We start from the raw sequence: 24,802 nt of genomic DNA on the forward strand, positions 1-24,802 counted from the left end.
TGTCACCACAGCCATGGATCAGGAAATGGTATGTTTCACATATGTGTCCCAAGAAAATGTTACTGCAGGGGTATGGAGATTAAACATTTGCCAAGCAAGAGACAAAAACACATTTAGCCTCCTCATCCCCACCAAAATGAACACTAAAATTACTATTTGACAGTAATGGATGATTTCCACTTCATTTAATTGGAAAGGTAACATTGGATAACTTTTTTAAAGTTATTACAACCCCATTCTGTTCCTCTGAATTACTTTAATAAGGATATCATATATCTATGAATGAAATTTCCATTTATCAGATTTTTGCTGGGGGAAGAGGAAATATCATAAATGTTATGCTCCAGATGGCAAACTTGGGAAAGGGTTGTTTAAAATGAGGACAAGCCACTTGCCTCTACATATTTTTATAGAGTGCCCCCTGGAACATCCTTCAGGTTTTTTGTTGTTTATATGCTTTGCCTCTTCCCATTATTATTCCTCCATAAAACACCTCATTTCTTTGCTTCCCAAGACTCCAGCAAGGGACAGATCTTGAAGTGGACTGTGGAAGCTATTTCAAATAGCTATACAATCACACCCATCTGACTTCTCCCAACTTATCTATTATAAGACCAAAATTGTTCAGACAAGCTTTCTTTATACTGAAGTACATTATTCAGGCTTCAGAAGGAAAGATCTTGGCCCTTCAGCACCTGCTGTAGAGACTTCTGCTTTCAGGTTTGGAGGTGCCATTTTCATTCCCCAAACTGTAACAATAATAGCAGTTTTTAGAAAGCTACATTATTTTGTCCCCTCCTTTTCTCATCCTCCAGTCATGCTGTACTTTCTTCTCAGTATCAAATATAACTTAGTCATACTAAGCCTGAGCTGTCACAGACAGCTTAATGTTGTATCTACATACCTGCTGAAGACTTGAACAAGTTGCTTACATGCAAGACGTTTGAAAGGAATGGCATTCAGTCATTAACAGATTCAAATTAAGATACGACAGTTATCATAGATACAGTATTTATTATTTAAAATTTAATGAATCTTCCTGAGCCCTAAAAACACATGTAGGGTAAAAAGCCATTTCAAGCCTTTAACAAAAATTGCATTAAGAGAGGCCGATCTGAATTAATATCATTAATATTTCAAAAATTAAATCCCAAATCTCTTAGATGCAGATTTTCAGTGGGCAAGCTATCTCTAAAAACAGTAGGAGAAAAACATGTGTGAGTATGCATGTGTTTGCTTGTGCAAATGAATGATAACGATATTGTCATAACTTTGTTAAAGAAAAACATGTCACACTTCTTTCATGCACACCTGTTCTTATCAACTATTCATATTTCCCTACAGCATGTTGACATTGCAGTTCCCTGTTTTGTGGCAGGCTGACATCCTTCTGTTTGCAAATAAGTACACTAACATTCTATACAAAATTTTGAAATTGTTCAGTTATCGCAGTTTTTGGAAAAAAGGGAAAGATTCTAGCTGACTCCCTTATTTTCTCCAAGGGCAAGTTTATTGTAAAAAAAATCTACACTCCACAGCTCTCACCAGCTCAATTCTTGCTGAAATAGAGCTACCTGAGCTTAAATTACAACAGAAACTGTATTGTTAAGACTGACTAAGGGATGATAGTATTTGAGAGATAGTTCACTAATGCACCTGGGTGATGTTGCGAGATAAGGCCGTGGCAGCTGAAGTGGCTGAGACAGCTCAGGGAATCTGTCTCTGTACACTTATGAATTCTGCTTGATTTTCTGAACTTCACCTCTGACCAAAACCTTCAGTGTGAATTAAATCTTTCATTTTATGGACAAAAGCAGCCAGAGAGACTGAACAAGACCATTAACATTTGAATAACCTTGTCTTGCTAAAACAGAAGATACTGGTAGCCCCATCAGCTGTAAGTAACCTTCTGCCTAAATCCTGGCAGAGGTCAGAGATAAAAAAATTGAGGTGTTCAGAGCATTAGGAACTGTTTTTTATTAACATGTGGTCTCTCACATTTTGTTTAGTAGTTGGAAGATTTAGAAGGAGACAAAGAAGCAGGCAGCCTGCACTTCCCAGATCCTCTGTATTTCAGTAAGATGTGAAAGGCTTTCACTTATAGCATGGAAGTAGATTTTTCAAATATCCATATATTTGGAGCCTTTGCATTAATTTAACATCTAAAGGCATTAATTTTCTGGGTTTTCATAGTGCTTTTCCCTCTGCTTAGTTCTCAGCTGTAAAATAGCAAGGCCCAAAGGTATGCATGAGCTATCAGTGAAACTCAGTGATGCTTCGCATTGGCCCTGGAGCAAACATCTGAGCTTCCAGGGTGGGAGCCTGACTCCCAGAACTCGGCTGAGGAGTCAGGCAAGGTGATGATTTCTTCTGTATTAACAGTGGGCAAAAATTGCCTTCTGCTGCCCTTTGAGTGCCTCGGCCCCATACTCACACACTGCAGAGGTCTTCAAAATTAACACTGAAATACTCATGCCAGAGATGTCCCTGTCTTATGCCAGTGGACTTTTACAAAACCAGCTAGCTGAACAACCTTACAGCTGGGTTCAGACTTCAGCTTTAGCATGTTTCTCAAAATCTGACTAAGAGGGCCCTGATCTTTTACTGAGGAAAAGAGAAAGAAGTTTGTGTGAAGCTTGGCAGGACACTTACCTGGGGTGCCATGCCTCAACTCCTGTACCAAGTACAATATAAGTACTTAGGTAACTGAAACACTGAACAGAAGGAGCTAAAGGTAATCCCGTCCAATAGCAGCCATAACCCAAAGTTAGTTGCCTCTGGGTAACACAAAAAAAAAAAAAAAAAAAGTCTTTTAACTCAGAGTCCAAATACAAGCAGAAAAACAGGGCTCTGGAGTTAAGTCTTCAAAATAAAAGGTTAGTCCATCCCTAAGCAAAAGTTACTGGATCTATGCATTCTGTGTTTCACTTTGGAAAAGACTACCCTGAGTTTTAAAGCAAGAAAATAATTAAATATTTAGCACAGTGAGTGAAGACATTATTTTCTTCATTACACAGTTCACAGGCTATTCCTCAAAGACTCTTATTAGCTATATTGGTTGGACTTGATGATCTTGCAGGCCTTTTCCAGCCTTAACAATTCTACAATTTTACATGGCTCCCTGCTTACAGGTTTTGTCCTGTTGGGGACCTTCCAATGGCTTATCCCATTTCCCATCACTATCTCATGAGTTTCATAAGAAATTAACAAAATCAGGCATATCCACTAGACTGCGACTTAAATATCATATTTGACTGCTGATTTCAACAAAAGCTTTTTGCATGATCTCAAAAAAACCACAATCTCTTTTCAACACAAAGCAATACCTGTTTCAATAAGCAGGGTCTCAGCAAAGCTGGGACAAAATCATTAATGAAGGCTGATTCAGGTTTTGCCCTTTTATTACCATGAACAAACAGACAGGTGGAGTTCCACTTGAAGATGAGCAAAAAGCAAAGTAATACCAGTGTAAAATATCCCAAGATGATACAGCACTCCTGTCAGAAAAGTCTGGGAAGAGGTATTGTTGTCTCCCACTCGTGTGTGAGGAGAACATTTGCAATTGGAATATCACATATCCATGGAATCCCACATATATCACTCTAATGCAATTAGAAGATAGTCCTCATGATAAGGATTGATATCAACAAAAACAGATATAGGCTGAAGTAGCTTTTATAGATTACACATTTTCAGAGATAATTCAGGAATAATTTTAGGATTTTTTTCAGGGGATATGATCTCATGAGAATGAAACTGGAACAAAAGAGTGTAGTGTCAGAAGGATTTTATTACTCCATAGTAGTATGTAAGAGGCAAGGGCAAGGCACTTTTTAAGAGTCCTCAACAGAGACTAGAAGGTTTTGTCATTAAGGGAGGTAAGATTCAGGCTTAAAGAACAATGCCACAGAAAATGTAGAAGCTGACAACAAGATGATTAAGGGGTGAAATTTAATAGAATTAGCAAATGTTAAATGGGATTAGTTGGAGGATCCTGAAGATTTGCCTGCTTACTTTCCTATGACTAAGATTAGAAATACTGGCAATCCAGTTTTTAGTGTTTCTTTAGGGAAAACATTTCAACCAAATTTTTCCTTCTGAATCACTCACTCACCTTTGGCTGTATTATTTATTTTTCAGTGATATTTCATTTTTAAAATGCAGTTTCTCCTTCCTTTTTCAAAAGGAACAGTAATGCCACCAAGTCTACATCACGTCCAGGTTATGTTGAAATCTAGACCTTGGTCTCCTAATTAAATCACTAAAGCAAGTAGCATATTGAGAAATTAAAGAAAGAACACAAAAAGATTAGATGGTTGCAATGCACAGTCTTTGAAAAAAATAAATGTGCTTTCAAATGACTGTACTTAACATAAATGGGACATTTACAAACACTTTTGTGGTACATTTTTAAGAATTCTAATTGTCATTGCCCCAGTTCAGAATATTTTAAGTGTTTTCACTTGTTTGGAGATGTATATGTGATATGATTCTACACAAGCATCTGGGAGAGTACTTTCCTGCTCCTTTTGAAAAAGGAAGGAGGAAACTGTATTTTTAAAATGAAATATCACTGAAAAATAAATAATACAGCCAAAGGTGAGGGAGTGATTCAGAAGGAAAAATTTGGTTGAAATGTTTTCCCATTTATTCTTGCTGTTGGAAACTAGATTTCATAACAAGCCTCAGGTTTATTGTAATTCAAAATTACTTGTGAATTTTTTTTTGACTGCTGAGTCTTTGAATACTAGCTTTTGATTTTTTTTATTCAATAGACAGAGAGAGGAAAGATTTTGCATATGTTCTAGTGTGGTAGAGTGAGGCATAAGAAGCTTCTTGTTACTGTAAGCATATTTTATTTTCCATATGGAACTTGGGAAAAAAACCTTGTAATCAGACATGAAGCAACAGATGACAACTCCATAGCCAGCCTGTTGTTTTTTATGAATGAGACAGTCATCATGCAAACACACCAACTAGAAGGAGAGTCAAAGCAATTGAACTAAGATTATGATAGAAGATCTTGCTTCCATGAATGAACATAACAGAGGGTAGAGGAGGTAATAATAATGTCTATAAGGCTGGCCTACTGGGAAAGCAGACCTGGCATATTTTTACCAGTTATTTTACAAGAAGACCAGAGAGATGCCATCAACCTGGGATGATGGCATCAGCTGCTTTGCACCCACCCCCCTTAGACACATTTGTCTTAGTGAAAACTAAATTGGGTGGTAGAAAGCAAAACAAGGGAACAAGCTGGGGGTGATCTCAGGCCTACTGCTTGAAATGGTGCCTTGTCCTCTTACTTAGAACTACAAGTGTTTCCTTTATATCATAACTGGAAGATATAAGGCATAGGAAGTTCTGAGACAGAAACCCCAAAAAGAACATGCTTTTTATTGCATGTGTCTGAGAGAGTAAAAATGTATCTGTAAATGAACATTGTAAATGAGAACCTCTTATACCAAGAGCAATAATGTAAAAAGTAATCTGCCATGTTGGGAGTTGGGTTGTGGTATTTTTGCATTTCTGGACCTTATTCTGGGTACTTTTAACAACCATTTTCTGGAAACAAAGTACTGGGAGCAAGGGAGAAAACTCAATATGAAACATATTAGTTGAGAATTGTCTCTTGAAAACTGTTTCTCATGTCTAAAGCCTTCAAGTCCTAGGTTATAACCCTGCCTTGGAAAGTTATGCCTTCTGTAAAGCTCTATCAGCTCTTTCCATTTCTTTCCACTTCTTTGTCCCTTCCTATATATACTATTTCTTTCTTACAGCTTACTAGTGGATAGGAGGATAAGGAAAGATGTGTCAGAGCTTGGATGTTTTTTCCACCATGCACACACTACTCCTACAACAATTCCCCAGAGAGCACAACGGGGAAATGGAATTCTTCAAATACAGGTAAATAAGGATGATTACTGCCAAAGAAGATAAGAATGCCAAGATCTTTTAAAATTATTTCCCTGTGTGGATCCCATTAGTGACCAGTAAAGGTGCCATGGCTTACCCTGCTGTAAAAGTGCCATAGCATTAAAGAAAAGCAGGGACTAGAGTACACTGGGAACTTGCCTCATCTTTGAAGAAGTGCTAGCCAGCTGACATGGGGTGTCCACACGAAGATTAAGTGGGAACTAACTAGTGAGCTGGAAACAGGCCATCCTTTAGGTGAATTCAGTGTCTCTGACAGAGCAGATTTGTACTGTAGCTGCTTACAGTATTTGCAATTCATATTATGCGGGCCAGTGCAAATTGTAAAGCACATCTTGTACAATCAAGCTGTAATCAAAATTTACTTCCACAGACAATCCAAGCATTTCAGCTAAGAACACACTTTTTTGAGTGTTCTTGAAAGTAAATTCTAAGCATTAAATTACCACAGCAAGCTTTCATAAAATGGTGTTGATTATATTTGTATCCTAATTTAATTACTGTTCATAGGAAGTATTTTTTGCTATATGCTCAGCTACGATATCCAATCATTTCACACTGTTATACATTTTACTTCCCACTTCATAGTGTGGCAAGGCTAGCAGGATTAAGTTGTCCATGTAATAGAGAGATAGGTGTACTCTTAATTGATGTATTGCAAAGGCGTTTAAAAAAAATTAATACAAACGGACAAAAAAAGGAGGAGATCTTTGAATGTAAAATAATGTAAGAAACATTCATGATTTGGTATTATGATATTATACTGATTATGAGAATTAAATACTTCAATGATATAAGTGACAAGGCTCAACTGTCTTGTACTGCAAGATCCTGCACTGAACCACTTATAAATCGGTATATTGTGATTATACATAACTATTTTAAACCTCATATTCATTTCAGGAATATTACTTCACTGATTTCGTTTCAGATATGTACTCAAAGCAACAATTTTTTACCCTTATCATAAGTTCTCAGTCTAATACATTCAGTGCATTGTAACTAGGTTTATTTTGTATTTTAATGCCGAGCATCAGCCATAACAGTTTGATTTGAAATTTTAACAGGAGCCACACATTCCCAATGGGATTCCATTGCTGGTTAATATTAATGTTTCCTTAAAGTGAAGCACTACCCAGCTGTCTTTGTATTTATTCAGTGTGAAAGCCTAGCCTTCCAAAAGATATGTTACGCTTATGTGAGTCTACATCGTTTTGTCCTTAGGGTTTGTCCTTAGGAGGCTGAACCTGAGAGCTGCCAGATAGATTTGGGAAATTTGATCTCACTGCTTAAGGCTGTGAGCCACATGATGCTCATCACCTGAGCTGGCAGGAATTCACCTACACAGGTCAGCTGGTAGGAGCCCATGTGAATGAGAACACTGATCATTAATGTCACCCCAGAGTTGTGAGAGCCTTTCTTGCTGACAGAAATAGATTCCACTGACACCAAAAGCATACTTTACTGATAGGAGGACTGAGATTTGTAGTATGTCATGGGGGCAGTGGAGCAAGTTTAAATAGAATACAGTGGTGTCTGGTTATTTGATAAAATAACTACTGAAATAAACCACAAAGATGTCACACGCTCTGCATGACAAAATAAATTTAAAGCAAATCAAACTGATTCATGAGTTGCATATACTTTTTAAAAAGTTCAAATATGAAGTTTTTACCTCCTTTAGCAGTTTGTAGAAGTGATAGGTGAGCATGGGAAGAGGGAAGGATTTTTGATACCAGGTGATTCATTGCTGGATTGTATTATGATTAACATTCAAAGAGCATTTTAAACGGATCAGATCAGTTCAAAGGTGTACTTCCACATCAACAAAACAGAAAGAAATTGGAATCAAGGGTGACATACCCACACAGGACCTTTCTTCAGGAAATTTTCTGGGTGCTTTTTCAGATACATACAACCATACTGAGAAGAAAAAGATGTTACAGATTTTGTTTTCCTTTCTGAGATTCACAGTGCCAAGGAATTCTACCACTGGACACTAGTAATAAATAAATTTGGGCTGATCTAGAGGACATAATAAGACATACAAATGTCAGCATGCCCTCATCCAACACCTATTCGATTGAGGAATCAACACAGAAAGCTACTGAGGGTTCAGCGATATACAGCCACAACCTGCTTACTTCTCACCATCCAACACTGCCTCCAGGAGTGTAGCATATCCAGAGAAGGAGAAATAAAGAAAGTTCATTAAGAAACAGATGATACTCACTTAGGTATTTCACAGTCAAGGTGTTGTAGTTTTATCCCATCAACCAAGCACCACATGGCTGCTCACTCACTCTCCTTGCAGCAGGATCAGGGAGAGAATCAGAAAGCAAAAGTGACAAAATTCATGGGTTGACTTAAATATAGTTCAATAGGTAAAGCAGAACCTGTTCACCCAAGCAAAGTTAAACTTTAATTAATTCATTGCTTCCCACAGGCAGGCAGGTGTTCAGCCATCTCCAGGAGGGCAGGGCCTCAGCATATGGGAAACAAACACCATCATTCCAAACACCCCCCCATTTCCTCCTACTTTACCTCTGCTTTATATACTGAGCATGATGTTACATGGTCTGGAATGTCCCTTTGGTCAGTTGGGGTCACCTGTCCTGGCTGTGTCTCTTCCTAACCTCCCATGCACTCCCAACTTACTTGCCAGCATGGCAGTATGGAAAGCAGAAAAGGCCTTGGCTCTGTGTAAGCTCTGCTCAGCAAGAACAAAACCAGCTCTAATTATCAACCCTAAGTTCAGGGTCTAACTATCAACCCTTTGTTCAAATACAAAACAGAGACCCATACCAGTCACTGTGAAGAAAAGTAACTCTACCCCAGCCAAAATTAGCACTTAAGGCCACAGAGCACCAAGTCGTTTATTTTACATACTTGTATCATATAAAAGTAGTATCATGTCAAAGTTTTGTTTCTAGTGGTTCTGCAGCTCTAAAAGCAAAGGGATGCTGGCCAGTTGCTTCCAAGAGTGTCATGCTTCAGTTAGGAAGAGCACAGATTAAAAAAGATTACATACAGATATTATAAATACAATACATTCCTGCGAAGCATGTCCTAACCATTAAAAAAAAAAGTCATGCCAAAGGACTCTGTGAAGCTGAAAGAAAGCCTCATCACATTTGCCAAATTTCTGGGTGAAATATTTAGACATATCAGTGAACAACAGAATAGAAAACTCAAGTGTAGATAAGAACTGCAATATTAAATGCAGCATTTTGCCTTCCACCTTCCAAAATTAGCATTTTCTCTGTTTTACAGTGCCATCTGTATAGAATATGGAATAATTCCAAAATGTAAGATCTACTGCCCAAAAGGCAGGTAGAAATTTGAATTGTAGATCAGAGTTAAGTGTTAGGTTAATTCTTCTGAGAACTCATGTTCAAAATGTATACCAGAGCATCCAGTGGGGATCTGCACATTTAATAAATGCACATTTAATTCACACACACAAGACCAGCACATACAAGACATATAGTGAGTAATCTTGAACTCAACTGTATTGTTAAAGAACTCTGCTTGCTTGTCATGTGTACTATTAGAACACAGTTTTATTTAGTAGGCAATCATTTATACATTGATTGGTCTTGGCTGGGCTACCTATTTGAATTCCAATAATAGTCTTTTCAAAATGGAAATATCTAGCAGCACAAAGATCAGGTAAGCAGGTAGCTGAAGATGTAAGGACAACTTTAAACTATAATTGTTCAGAATATGCTAAGCTTTATTGGCCATTTATAGTACTATCTACCTTTGTCAGGTATTTTATGGTATAATTTCTTTCTCCCAAATGTCTTCCTTCAATTAAGCACTACCGTTGTGAAGTTTTTCTTCTGGACCTCACTGCTTCTACAGTAATATTTTCTCATAGAGATGGATACAAAATTTGCACTGTGGGAATATTACCAGTACAAAAACTGGCCAATAACTTCTATTATCCCAACAGCTTGAACAGATACAACTGTACCAGATCACACTTCATGTGCTCTGTAAAATCAAGGACTCATTCACTTTGTTCCACTTGCTCCCATGGCTGGCATTGATGAAAATCAGTAAGGGTTTCAACCTCATTGGGGTTTTTTTGGCAGTCTCCTGAATTATTTCAAAACAGTAATGTACTTTCTCTCTTTAAAATTGACACTAAAAGGTAGAGAAGGGTCAATTTTATTGCAATATCATAATAGAAGGTTCTGTTGTAAGTCATCTGGAAAAGCCCAGAAAATGGCCCTCTCATTCATCTTTTGCATTCTTCAGAGTTTATATTTATTCATATTCTTAGGATTACAAAGGGTATTTCCATTGCCCTAGGGACATGCAAAATCTACATTAGAATTCTGGTACTGCACTATGAAGGAGTTACCACTGGAGTTTCACTCAAATAGTGACTCTTCAAGAGAAAACTGGGTGCAGTCTCTCGGAGTCGACAGTGCTTGTGCTGTCTGGATCAGTATGATTTCCCCTAGGAGCAGAACAAGCTACAGCTAAACCTCAGTATGGTCCTTGCTGGGCATTCTCATGTGCCACCTGTTTGTATCATCACAGCAAAACACAAGTCCAGGCTGGTGGTCAGATGCGTCACCTAATTCATACTCAGTAGGAGTCACAATGCCTACAGTTCTGCAGTCACACTCCAAAAAGTATGGTGTTGAACAGAAGCAAGTAAGTAGTGGGTGGAGAACTCTTCATGGCTCTTGTTATGAAGGGGCCACAATAGTTTATCTATTTTAATGTTTTTATGTTATTGTTGAAACAAACCAGCAGCTTCATTCGTTCCCATCTTTGTCATATTTACCACTCACAAAAAAGCTGCACAAAAAGGCACTAGCTATAACTCCAATCAGTTGACAATTTTCAACTGAGTTTGTAAAAAATCCCCTCAGAAACAATAATGACTGGAGGATTTGAAAGAAAAAAGCATTTACTTAGGCATTGTACAAAAGAGCTTGCTGATAGTGTCAGCTGGTAGGGCACAGCAACGACCACTAGATTTTATGCTTTTATGTCTGCTTTGCTAAATGGAATTGTTTTTAATAAAATTCTCCTCTATGCCTTTACTAGAAGAGGAACTGAGTGCTCTTTTTTTTGAGTGCTGCTTTTACCTTTCTGAATAAAATATTTTTCATGATACTAGTGGCCCTCCTAGTATAAAAACATGAATTTGTATTTATTAGGACAAGCTGAAAAATTGATTTCTTATGTGAGAATGAGTCACAAGCCCTAAAAACAGAACCTTTCTCTAAGGCAAATCCCTTCAAAACCAAGTTTTCTCCAATTTTTCATAGTTGTTATTAGCAACACAACAAACAATTTCAGTGGCACAGCAGTGTATTCACAAGCAGGCTAGAGGTATAGATGTGTATTTATCTGTCTTGCTAGGTATCCATCCAATTGAAAGGGGAAATATGGCTGGTAAGTTTTTATTCAGTCCAGTTAAATGAGACACTCTTGCATGTTTTGTTTTAGCACATTCTTCCTCTTCCTTTCCCCTCCTCAGTGCAAATGTTTAACCACCACTGAGCTGCAGCTCTTTTCCAATTTCCAATTAATTCACCACATACTTTAAACATAAATTGCTTATTTAGGAAAAAGTTAATGGCACCTGATGCAATATCATCTCACCGTGCAAACTATTACTGCCAAATTAAATAGGGCCAGCTGGCCCTGCTTGTCCATGCTCCCAAACTGCCAGGTCAGCCTTTTTTACTGTTCTACCTCCAATACACATCCCTGACAGAAGGTGGTAGTGCTCAGCAGTGTGGTGTGGGCCAGCCTGTAGCACCTGGACATGAAGCCTGAGATTATCCTCTGGACTTCTTCTTATAGTAGTAAAGGCATACCTATATTAGCTCAGAGTCTCTTTAACTTTTGTGAGGATATATTTAATTTTGATTTGCGTTGGATTGCAAGGAGGACCAGTGCTGCTAAAATACCTAAGTATTGCCTAAGTCCACTATATGCCCTGAAGGACTTTGAGGGATTCAGTTGGATCAATCACCTTAAGTAAAGGGAGATAACCCAAAGAGGAGGAATTTTGCCAAAATTTTGGGCTAGGAAAATTGTCAGTTACAGTCTACATAGTTTATATTTGAGAGTACTGGGAAAATTTTTATAACTCTGACAAGAGTCAGATTAAATCTGGATTTTAATATTTGCTACGTGGATGGAGCAGAAAAGACTTTTTAGAAATATTACAGAGAAATAATCTGCGAATTTCTTCTGTAACTTCAGTCATGGGGATATAGCTGTGGGCAAGGCAGTGGTGTTTCCCTGCTATTCCCCGCTACTTCAGTAGTGACATTCCTTTAGTGAAGGACTGGAAGGCCTTTTCTGCTTGAGCTGGCAGTCAGACATTTACAATGAGATGTGAGAAAGACAACCTGAAGTTTGAGATGAGGTAGGGAAAAGAAAATGGAACAGGATAAAGTCTCTGAACTTTCAAGGCCCAAGGAGAAGCTGAATGTGACATTCTGGATTTCAGTGCCTAAAGACTGGATGGAGATAGGTAATTCCACCAAGGAATGGAATTACTCAAGGAACAATTTGTTCACCCTGGAAGCCATCCAGGAGTGCAAACAAAAGAAAGAGATAGTGAAGGACAATGACAGTCAAGAAGAAAATGAAGCACTGTTTCTGTCATCTGGGTGAAAAAGAGCTTTGGTGAAAGTAGGATTTGTCAAGTCTGTAAATTCACTAATAGATCTTAATGGTCCTGGCCACCTTAACCCTGTAAAGGCTTAAGCTCTAGCCCTGACCATCCTGTACCCCTGCCTGTGGCCCTGAAGTTTCATGTAGATTCATGCCTGGGCACCCAGAATTGCCTGAGCTAGGCTGCAGGTAGTCTAGTCTCCAGTCTTGCCTTCTGGTGTTCCTGACTAAATGTCCTGGACAGCCTCACGGCCTGACTTGTTACCTACCCTTGACTCAAGGAGTGATATTTATTCATTGCTTGCTCTCATTTGACTTTTAAGCATAGCTAGCTTTTGACAGGGTAATTCTGCTCTTCTGTTGTAAACTGGCACATATATCCTGAATCTTCATTACTGCTGGTGCAGTCCCCCTGAAAATGAACAAAGGTGCATTCAATTTAAAAATAGTGTCTTAGGTTTGCTTGCAGGAGGAGCCTAGAACCTGCAAGTCTGGCTAAATTGGTATTCCACACCATACACATCAGTGCTGGAGGATGTGGTCTTGCTTTTTGTCAGGAATCACTGCATGTCTGTGATGGGCTGCAGGAATGGCCAACATCTTGCTTTCGTCTCAGTGGCCGTACAGATTTAAGTCAAGGTGGTGAATACCGTTTGTGTGTAAACCACATTCTCTTTTGTATATTTTTGTTATTAATATTGCTGCGGTTACTATGCCATTCTTATTCCATCACTGTTTGCTTTCAGTAAATTGCTGCCTCAGCCCACACCCTCTGCCTTTGTCCCCTGTCTCACTGCAGGTGGGAGGGGGCAGGGAGTGGCTTATATGGGTTTAATTCCCAGGTGCTTCTAAACTACCACAGTGGTTTTTACTACTTTTAATGTTATACTGGGCTAGGAATAGAACAGCTTTTTAAGTTCCACTAAAAGTGTCTCTGACTCTTGAGTTCATGGTCATTTATTTACTTGAAATCACCTTGGCCTTGCTATCTGTTCTTTACAATGAACAGTGTAGAAAAATTCAAAGATGCTGATGTAGATATTAGTAAAGCTGTCTAGGCTGTGAATGACAAATCCACCTGGGATGGTATATTCTAGTGGAAAAAGTCTTAACACTTTTCAGCAAGGATCTGTACTGATCCCCATTTTTCAGTAGCTAAACGCACTACAAATGTAATGTGATGCACTGAGTCAATATAAAGTGATTTTACCAAAATGGCAGAAGTCCACTTGTGTTATGAAAGTTCCCTTTTCAAATTAAAAAATGTATGTTTTTAAGTTAAAAAATAATAACAGTTACAAATTATTTCTAACATTTTTTACAGAGAAACAATAGGAAAATATAGTCAAAAACAGGTGTAAGCTTTGAGGTGAAGTCTAAGAATAAGAGCCATGGAACAGCAAATTTGCATTTCCTTATTATTGTACCATGACAATTTAAAATGAAAGTATTTTCTCATTTTTATCAGGTACAAGAATTAAATATTTCAGTTAAGCTTTCATCCAAATTTTATATTGACTAAAGAAAAGGTAGTTAACTGATGCAAAACATGAATCAGTATTACAGATGTGAACACTAAATTTTACATCAGACAAAATTGATTTATTCCAGTCACTCATTTTTCAAGCTAATAGGAAACTACAATCACTACAACAAGATTTTAATAGCTGGTATTTAATGCATGAATCTATATGTGTCTCTGGCATGTTTTTCAAAACTGGCCATACATGTGGTCTGTGACTCATTACATGGGCAATCAAGGACCAGACCCAGGAGCAAAATTAAATTATTTGGTCATATGTGTGTTTCTTGAGATCATAATTAGAACTCCTTCTTTAAACTGTGGAGACAGGCAAATATCTAACACAGCCCGGCCCTTACCTGAGAGGGAAAAGAACCACCTTCTGGCCAAGTCCAGCAGAAACCTCCATAAGGCTGCTTTTAAACAATCTGAATCTTACCTGTAAAGTTCTTAACTAAAATAAGGGTTGTTTCCTGAGCTCAGCTTCTAGCAGGACATAGTTGAAGCTAAAAAGTAGTTTCACACATCTGTTGGGATGTTGAGGCATTCTTTCACAATAAGAGGTAGTACAGAAGTGTGCAGAGCTAAAAGAGATAGATTACTGAGGTAGAACTCAAATGCAGAATGCCTGAGTTACATACCCTGTCAAAAAGCTCCCTAATGTCATCACCTATTCCAGTAATAATCAAATGTGAAGGAGAATTGAGATGAGGGGAGGCTAAGTTACTACTTTTTACAGATGTAATTTTAAATTCAAGGAAGACACGAAGAATACTCTTACAATATTTCAATTTCTTACTCTTACAATATTTCAATCCAAACCAGAAATTACACTGTGAATTCTAGAACTAAGAGTTTAGAATATATGAGTTTTCAGCAGCAGTGATTTTTATAAATGGTCATAATAGCACAAGTGCAGAAAAAATGGAATTTGTTCAATATGCACTGTTGAAAGCACTGTTGAATAAGGACCAAGTATTCCTGCTTGGTTACCAAGGCACAGGCAGGACACTGACAGTTTTTTCGGAGGCAGACATAGTTATGTCTATGTTATGCTCCTAAAACGAGTCCTCAGAGATTTACAGCTTGAATTCACTTGAAACTAAAACTGACCTCTGTGCCAAATACCTCAACACAAATATTAACCCAGGACTCCACAAGCTATACTATGTGTTAGTGAGCTTACACGTGAAGTTTAAGTTGTTGATTTTGACTAAAAGAGCCATAAATTAATTTAGGACCTCACAGAGTCCATGTTCACCAGCTCAAATAAATAAACAGCCAACAGCTATTTGACAAGCAGTCTTTAAATTGACTTTATTTTCAAATAAAAAACATTAACCCTCAACTGAGCCAGGAAAGGGCAAAGCCTGCTGCTCCTGCTAGTCCTTGTAAGTCTTATATCACACCAGACTGCATCTAAGGAGCTACTTATATCTTTCAGCTTGGAATTATGCTAGTTGATCCCTGGTACCTTAATGATTTTTTTAAGGAAACAGTGATAAGGCAGCTGCTTTTGTAGGTGCTTAAGTACTATTGTAAAACTCCTCAATCTTTTTCATCACTATTCACCTTTCCATGAAACATAAGACACTTCAACAGCCATAAGTTGTATGATTTCCTGAGAAAAGGCAACAATTGCTTGAGTAGTCCAGATGAAGAGACAGGCTATAAATAAAGCACTGCTGTATTTTTTATCAAGGCAGTATAGGGAGAATAAGCACAGCAATCCCCAGCAGATGCTACTTGAGAATTTCAACTGCTCAGGTGACAATGAGGTACTCTTTTAAATGTTTCTGTGTGCTCCTCTGGAAGAAGCTCTTGGCTCTAACAACAATAACTACCACTCTCAAAATCACCTCCTTTGAAAATACTTGTGTGAACAAATCTATGTTAAAGTCTGCATTTTTAAGGATTAAAGCCTTAAAGAAATATGGACACAAAATATGGGCAGCTTACCTTTGCTGAAGTGTTTTGTTCACCAGTAAACACATTGGGACTATGACTGCTCCAAACCTGCAAAATGTCAACATGAACTGGTTAAACTCCAATTCAGTGTTAGATAAAGAAATTGAATGTAATTGGTTTTGATTCTCCTCCCTCTGTCCTAATTTCAAGACCATTTTTTTCTAATTCCAATGACACTTTTTCATTTTTCTCTCTTCAAATTTTGCAATGTTTGAAGACAGGAAAAGGAACCATATACTGTGATTAGCATATATTGTGACTGAATTTAATCTGGGGAAAAATATGTCAAAGTAGTCTTCCTTTAAAAAAAATAGAAAACTTGCACATAATATGTTTCTTTTAAAACCATTATTTCTTTACCAAAAAGTGGTGGGAGCACAGGAATTGCACAACAGCTAACCACTGTGCACCACTACCAGCAACAAGCAATCGGCTGGTAAAAGTCCTAGATAAAAATCAGATCCTCCTAATTAAATGTTCAACACACAAGATCAGCAAATATAAGGAATAAATGGCAGCAGTCCAAAAGAGGCAAGCTGCCAAATAATAATCATAGCTAGTTTAAAAAATATAAATGAAAAAGAGATCCTTGGAGCAAACCTAGAGGCAGGAAATCCAAAGATTCACAGAATTGTCAAGGTTGGAAAATATCTTTAAGACCACTGAGTCCAATCGTTAGCCCAGCACCACTATGTTTACAGATAACTCATGTCCTCAAGGACCACAGCCACAAAATTTTTTAACTTTTCCAGGAATGGTGTCTCCACCACTTCCTTGAGTAACCTTTTCCAATGCCTGACCACCCCTTCAGTGAAGAAATTTTTCTAATATCCAATCTAAACTTCCCCTGGTCCATCTTGAGGCCATTTTTTCTTGTCCTGCTGCTTGTGACATGGAAGAAGAAACCAAGGTCCACATCACTACAATCTCCTTTGAGACAATTGTAAAGAGCAATAAGGTCTCCCTGCCTGAGCCTCCTTCTCTGCAGGGTAAACATCCCCAGCTCCCTCAGCTTCTTCTCATTGGTGTTGTGCTCCAGACCCTACACGAGCTCCACTGCCCTTCTCTGGACCCTCTCCAGCAAGCACCTCAGTGTCCTTCTGGCAGTGAGGGTCCAGAATGGGACACAGGATTTGAGGTGTGGCCTCACCAGGAGGACAGTCAGTGCCCTGGCCCTGCTGGCCACACCCTTGCTGACACAGGCCAGGATACCACTGGCCCTCGTGGCCACCTGGGCACTGCTGGCTCATGTTCAGCTGCTGTTGACCAGCACTCCCAAGTCCTTTTCTGCTGGGCAGCTTTCCAGTGACTCTTCCCCCACTCTGTAGCATTGCATGGGGTTGTCGTGACTCAAGAGGACCAGCCCTTTGCCTTTTGGAACCTCACACAACTCAGCCCGCATATCCAGCCTGTCCTGACCCTTCTGCAGAGCCTTCCTGCCCTCCACAGATCAACACTCCCACCCAGCTTGGTTTTGTTTGCAAACTTGCTGAGGGTGCACCTGATTCTCTTGTTCATGTCGTCAGTAAGGGTAAAGAGAGAAAAAAACTTCAAGAACTTCCTTTCAGTGCACTGCTTCTGAGCAGCAAATTAACTTTGCTTTCATTCTACCATCCCAAAACACAGTATTTGGCCTCTAAAGTATCTGAGGATTTTTGCCAACTGCCTTGGGAACTCAGATTGCCTCAAGGAAAGTAAAGAGATAGGAAGGACTTTGAAGGAGAAATGGTCATTATAATTAATTTTTTTTCCCGTGTTGGGTCTGTGCTTTTTTGTGGGAACCCAAAGGGATCTGCCTCCCACCCATGGCCCTACAGGCCCTGTGTGTAATCTCAGAGAAAAGCTCACAAAGCAGATCAGAAGAGGATTGTTAGGGATAGAGGAATCCCTGGAGAGAGCATACTCCAGACCGCATATGCCAGCAGAGAGGAGATCCATAAAAGATTCTTTCAACAAACAGGTCATTTTTCAGCTGATGTAAGTGAAGACCTAGCAAGGTCTCTAATTAGTCCAATAAAGAGAGGACACAAACATAAGTCCTGTTTCATGTCAGCCAAAATGATGCATAATTCCCAGAGGAGAGGTAACATGGTTTCTATCAATATTTCTGTGGTTTCGACTTGAACAAGAAGTTGCTTTTTCTGAGCCAGGCCATTGTTCTTCTTCATTGTTCTTGGTGGCTTTTGAATAATTGTCCTCTTTGTAAAAAAAAGCTATTTGTCACAAGAGGTGCTATATTCTGTAATTGACAACACACACCCCAACAGGGAAAAGGAAGCAAAGCAACCCTTTTGTGTGAAAGAAAAAATTGTCTTAGTGCACAATAGCATAGAACACACTGATTCTCCACTCCATAGTCAACTAGGGAGTAACAATGACAATTTTTTCTAAGATGTAGCATCTGGTTTTTGTATATAATCCATAAAAGATTTCCAAGTGCCCTTTAAGGAGTCCTAAATCTTCTACAAATTTGAGTCCTCCATAAATCCTGTTTCTTAATCTTATATGGCATCTTATAACGGACTTGTCTCAATAAGAATTCCCATATGTATTTGGCTTGGTCAGGAGGAGGTAAAAAAAGGCAAGAGGAAAGGGGAAGTTGCAAAACAGAAAGAGAAAAAAAAAAGTATTTATATGTTCTGAGTTTTTTTAATTAAATTTAAAAAAAAAATGTAGACGCATGATGGCTTTCATTGTATTTATATGGCTTTCCCAAGAGATCCAACCATTGTTTTTAGTATTTTATGCAGAAGTTTCCCCCATGCTAGAAGACATGAACCACAAAGACAATAAAACATGAACCACAAAGACATGTCATCTGAAGTAACTATCTCTGGATCCAGCCTCACCCTGCCATTACACCTTGAGGAGTAAATCTCCTCCATGCTGGGTAAATGCAGGTTCATTTGAACTGTGGAATTTCTCACCACATTTTCAAAAGCAAGGTAGCATGGTATGAGAACATATTTCAAGATCAGAATATGTTTAATTATTTATCTCAGAATTATGAATGCCTTCAGGTAGATTTTTTTTCTTTCTGAAGAAGGCTAAACAATATCCTATTATACAAAGAGAGAAATGTTATTGAAGCTCCTGTTACTTGAATTCCTAATTATTAGCTTAAATGAGCTTTCAGGTGTTAACTTGTATTAGTGATTTCATGAGTATCCTCCCAAATGCAATGCTAACAGGTTTTTCAAACAGGGAACACTGTTCATGAGGGAAGAAGTTCACTTAGGCACAGATCTACTTCTGACAGGTCTGAAATCAGAATTTGGGTAATAAACCATAAAGTGTCTTTTGGGGTGAAAGACAGCTAGTAAAGAAAAATCAGAAACAGCAAGACTCTTTCAAGTGATACATTTGCTTACTAATATTTTTTAAAAGCACCCTCCCCCCCCTCATATTCTGGATCTCCTCATTTGCCTACTAATGAAGTAAACTGCATAGACAGGTCTTTGGAGACTAGGAGCAGGAATATGTGCACCAAGAAGCAGAGCACTGCCTTGAATTTCAACTTCATTTTGTGGTATTTCCATGGGAGAAATTACTGATGGATATACACTGGTGTATGCCTTAATTCTGTCCCTTTCTTTACCTAAGGTACGACCCAGGAGCACAACCTTGTAGGTAGTGGCAGTAGACTGTGGAAGTAGCTTTCCCTAAGGAAATCTTACTGAAAAAAGGCCACTCTAGATGTGTTGCTAGAGGTATGACAACATATGCCATTATAGAAGAGCCTCTAATGAGAGCCAATTATGCCTTACACAACCAGAAAAGTGAACCTCAGGTCTTTACCTTGTCTCTGCAGTTTCAGGTATCCATTCAGTGATTATGAAATAATAGCAGCTAAAAATGTTTCTGTTACAATAACCCAATAAAATTTTAGAATATGACTCTTTCTCCTCCACACTATCAAACAGTAAGGAATAGTTATATTATTGGCAGAGGAGGCATTTCTCAGATTTTCCTTTGGTATGTTTGCACTAGCAGTATAAAATCATAGCCAGCACTTTGAAAAGCTTTTTCTTTCATTCATGAGAACATGCTGGTCAGTTTTCTCTAAATGTGTAGCAATTAAAAAAACCTGAATTTTTAGGACTGCCATTTAAGCATTATTTCTGTACACAAACTTTGTTCTGATGACTGGTTATCTCTATTCAGAGACTACACAGCAAGAATGTTATGCAGCTTGCTTTCACATTAGTTTTTTTACCAATTGGTAAAGACCGCATAGCAAGAAATCCATGGGAAAGCCTTAGTGCCAGTGTGAAACAACTCTCATATTGCAGTCTTGCATTTTGATGCAGGATATGTGAAGCCACCCCAATTTTCTGTAACTTTTTTAGACTCTGCATGTGTTGAAACCTCACAGTATTTGTGAATTTCAAAGTAAGCCTTGAAAAATGAGTAATGCATACATTTTGGTATCACACCCTACTCATTCCTTTCAGACACATACATTTTTGTCTGGTTACTTTCTGCCCTCCACCCAAAAAGTCTGCTGTTGCTAAGATCATAGTAATTACATGTCAGTGACAGTATATTTCAACTTAGCTGGTCAGAAAACAGGAAAAAATTCTGTGGGTCTGGCAAAAAACCCACTTTGAATCTTTAAAAAGAAACCTTATGAATGAAGGCTTGCACAGAAGGTCATATTGGAGCATTTTAAATTTGCTATTTATATTGAGTTTTTATAAATAAAGTGCAACTTTTTACTCATTAAACTTTCTGCATAAAATGATGCTAAATCAAAAGACTTCTTCATTTCTACCCTTTAAACTAAGAAAACTGAATAATCTAGCATTTTTAAAGGTACTTTGCTTCATTTAAAAGTTAACTTGCTCAAATTTATCCAATTAAAATACTCAAGAGAGTCTTTGTCTTGCCATTGTCAGTGGAAGAGTTCGAAGACTGAGACAGAACTTCCTCTCTGAAAAATTTATTGATTCGGGCTCTGCACTAGTCTAACTATACTTCCTAGCTTCAAGCTCACAGGTGATTTATACTTCTGTCTTCCACAGCATGGCCTGAATTTGCCTGCAGTTGCCTAAAAAGCAGGATGTAAATCAAATTTCTTGTTTTATTCAGAAATATCCTGTGCTCTAAGAGGATGAAATAAGGTACTACCAAGCTCTCGGAAAACACTGGGTGGGCATGGGGCTGGGGGACCTCAGAGTATGAAAAAAAAATCAAGGGAAGTGGACAAATTACATTAAGCTCAATTCACACAGCATCTCCAATAACAATGTCACTTTGGCTGTCCTGTTCTTCCATCCTTTAGCAGTGAGTGCATCAGGGTGGCTGTCGTTTACAGCATAGGCTGTTTCCTGCCTTGGCCAGGACTTTTTAGCCTAGAAAAGCCCAAGTCCCATGAAGTGCTTTGCCCACATCAGGGGCAGTGGAGCCTTTGGCTGCCCAGCATCTCTTCATTCACACCTCTGTAACAAGCAGCCTGTGTAATGCTCCAAGGCTCGGGGGCTCCCACTCACTCCCTTACTTTCAGGAAGGAGTGCCAGAAATAACATTTCAGCTAGCAAGAAGGAATTTTTCAACTCAAAGATTTACAAAATGCAAGTTCTTCAGGACTGCTTGCTTTCCTTTCTCTCTCTGTGAAGATTTTTTTTTCCTACAAGAAATCATAGTCCATGTCATGCCCATCGATACAGAGATATCCTTTTCAGCCACTTCATTTTATTCAAGTCAATTAATCAACCTGCTCAGTTTGAATAATAATAATAATAATAAAATCTGCAAAGCAACCGGAAAACCAGAATAAAACCTGTTCAAATTGATATATTTTTGTGGCTTCTAATGCAAACCTCGTACTCCTGGTCTAAGAAATGTTTCTGTTCCTCCCAGGCAGTCCCAGTAACAGCTGTGATCTTGGGTATTGGTAGCTGCAGAGTGCTGCAAAGGGAAATACATTATTTCAACTTGCTTTTCACTCCACTGCCTTGGAGAAATGGGCAGGCTGCCAGAGAAGTGACTTCTTGTGTGGAAAAAAAAAAAAAAAAGGCTCCTTGTATCACTTGTGTCCTGTGACTTCGTGCTGGACACAGCAGATGTAGGGAAATACCAGTGGTCCTGGTACCTTTCCCAAGAAAGGGAGGAACAAAAATGTGTCCTTTCCCTCACATCTATCTATACACTAAAGCTAATTTTCCATAATTCTTGGAATATTGGTAAAGTTCCAGATGGCTGAAAGGAAAAATTACGCTGTGACAATATCTTAAAAGGATTTAAAAACCTGAGTCCACAATAAGGCTGTCAGCAGGACTGCGATTCATGGTAAAATGAAACAGGAAAAGAGAGAACTTAATTAATACTACATTAAAGGAGCATAATGCAATTAATGCCAATTGCCTTGGATTTATGAAAAATAGACTTTGTCAGAGAAAATTTCTTATCTTTTTTGATGAGGTTACAAATCTGACTCATTAAAGTAATAGTGATCATGTAATATACTTAGATTTCTGTAAGGCATTTGACTGAGTACTACATAATATTTTGATCAGGGAACACAAATGATGTAAAATCAATATAGCAGACACAACAGTAAATGAATTAAGAGCTGGCTAACTGATAGGCTTTAAAATGTAATTGTAAACAGGCACCCACTTCCATACAGGAGTGTTACTGATGGGGTCCTGCACAGACTGCATTTTAGACTTTTCAGAAACCTGCTAGGGAAAAAAAAAGAAAACAAATAAAAATCATTGTTGATCAAATTTGAAGATGACAAGAAGATTGGTTCTCTGAGAAATAATGAAGAGGAAAGGTCAGAGACACAGAGCCAGCTGACTCTCCTTGTAAAATAGATGGAAGCAAAGGATATATGCTCTGGTACTGCACACACATAAAGATTTAAAAATAAAGACAATAAGCTTTATAGATTTATGACATTTTTACTCTTTTCCAAGCATTAAACTTCACATTTTAATTAGACTGTTAAAATGTGAAACTGGGGTGTCTAAGCTGCATTCTTAGTGTACACAAGTGATACAAGTGCTACAAGGCATGAGTTCTGGAGACATCAGGTAACAGTAATACTCTTTGCATGACTTAATGTTGTTTAAATATAATTTCATTTTTACATAAACTTGTTTAACTTTTAACTTCTTGGGAGTAGAGGGGAGAAAAACACCTTCGCATGCAGAGAGTCCTTTTATGTCGAGAAGTAGGTATCAACCTTCCTATTAACTTCAAAATGGAGATGTCAGCTCTGAAACTACTTTATAGAAAAAAAATTAGCACTGTAAGATGACACAATTCTCAGCCACATGTGGGTTTTAATGGAAAAAGAAAAGGATTCTGTTTAAAAAGTTACCAAAAAAACCTTATTAGAGATGTGCATCAGGATGGAAATAAGGTGCTAGGAATTAAAACATTCAGAAGTTATTTACAATAAATATTCAGGAAACTAATGAAAAAGGAATAAGTTTAATAAGCTTAAACTCTGAGGAAATTAAAGTAAGATGTGAACTAATAAGAAAGTTATGCTGCTTTCTAGTCCTGTTATTCAGGTGACAAAACCAGATCATTAGAAACAGAAAATTAGTTTGAGATGCTACAACTATTTTTAAACTCTTTGCTGCCCAACATGATGGACTAATTAGTGGAACTGATCAGAAATTCCCTGTAGGCCACCTCCAGAGAGACACTCCCTTTCTGTAGTCTCCAGCAGGGTTAGAGAGAGGCAGACCTGTCACATCCTGGTTTGCACCCCATGTTTGCAACACCCTGCCTGGCCAGCTCAGGGACAGTCAATGTGCTGAAAGCTTGAGCAGCCCCAAAATTCATGAATTTGTTTAAACCCACCTGCAGAATCTAATTTAGAAATTATCTGGACAGGCTGGGTCTTCTTTATTTTCACCCCCTTTCACCCCAATCAAAAGCATTACAAGGTTTAGCATCACAGAGAAACAGGAAATTGGAGTTTCCACAACAAATTTAAATTTTACAGCTCCAGTGCACTGCCTGCTACTAGAAGTAATTCAGGTACACTTTTCCACAGTCACTGTCAGGATGTAGAAGAGTTTTTCAGCTCTTACCTAGCATGCCATTCTGTGCCTGCATAATGTAGGACAGTGTGAGGAATGGTAAGATAAAGATCTTGGCAGCTGAGGACATTGAAATTGAGATTTTCTGGAAGATCCTGAAGCACAGATATATATATACATATATAGCTTTTAGGAGACATACATTAACTATGTATTTTTGTAGCAAGAGTCACTGTGTTGGTATTTCAGCAGTTTTCAGGGTTTTTCAGTCAAGCCCTTTATTAAAGAAATTGGCCAAGCCTTGTAATTTCAGGTTGCCAGCTAACTTGGGAAAACAACGTTGTATGAGTTTACATTTGGCTCATATTTTTAAAAGCTGTCCACAAGTGTTAGAAACAGAAACCTTTTACGGGTTTTTTTAAGGGAGAAAGAGGTTCTTCAATACAGTTGGTTCAGATTTAACTCTGTGAATGAAGAAAATGGAGGCATTTTATTAGGGTGTAGCTGAATTATAGTCCTAATACACCTTGGAAATACACCTTCTAGTCTTGCTGACTTTTGCCTTCTTCTCTTCTGAAAGTGCATTCGATTAAGAATGAGACAAAGTACTTAACAACCTGAAACATGAAAATATAAATGTCCAAAGAGATCTGCTGCTTTTGTCTGCCAGGCTTTCTTTGGCAAGCTTGGGAAAGTACTTTTCCTTTGAGATCATCTG

The 24,802-nt window shown here is 38.2% G+C and overlaps 1 long non-coding RNA gene across 5 annotated transcripts in view; it reads right to left on the minus strand.

Moving 5' to 3' along the window:
• The window catches only part of LOC134547990 (uncharacterized), a 48,650-nt gene that overhangs the window by 18,800 nt on the left and 5,048 nt on the right, over positions 1–24,802 (minus strand). For 4 of the 5 annotated variants that reach the window (XR_010079671.1, XR_010079668.1, XR_010079670.1 and 1 more), the window contains exons 2-3: positions 16,073–16,129; positions 8,168–8,241 (exon numbers count right to left, since the gene is read on the minus strand). This is a non-coding gene — a long non-coding RNA (uncharacterized LOC134547990). Of the gene's footprint in view, positions 1–2,652; positions 2,778–8,167; positions 8,242–16,072; positions 16,130–24,802 lie in introns of all 5 variants that reach the window. The other variant, XR_010079669.1, reaches the window with a different exon arrangement.

The sequence above is a fragment of the Prinia subflava genome, chromosome 3 (genome assembly GCF_021018805.1).
Source record: "Prinia subflava isolate CZ2003 ecotype Zambia chromosome 3, Cam_Psub_1.2, whole genome shotgun sequence".
NCBI classification, from domain to species: Eukaryota; Metazoa; Chordata; class Aves; order Passeriformes; family Cisticolidae; genus Prinia; species Prinia subflava.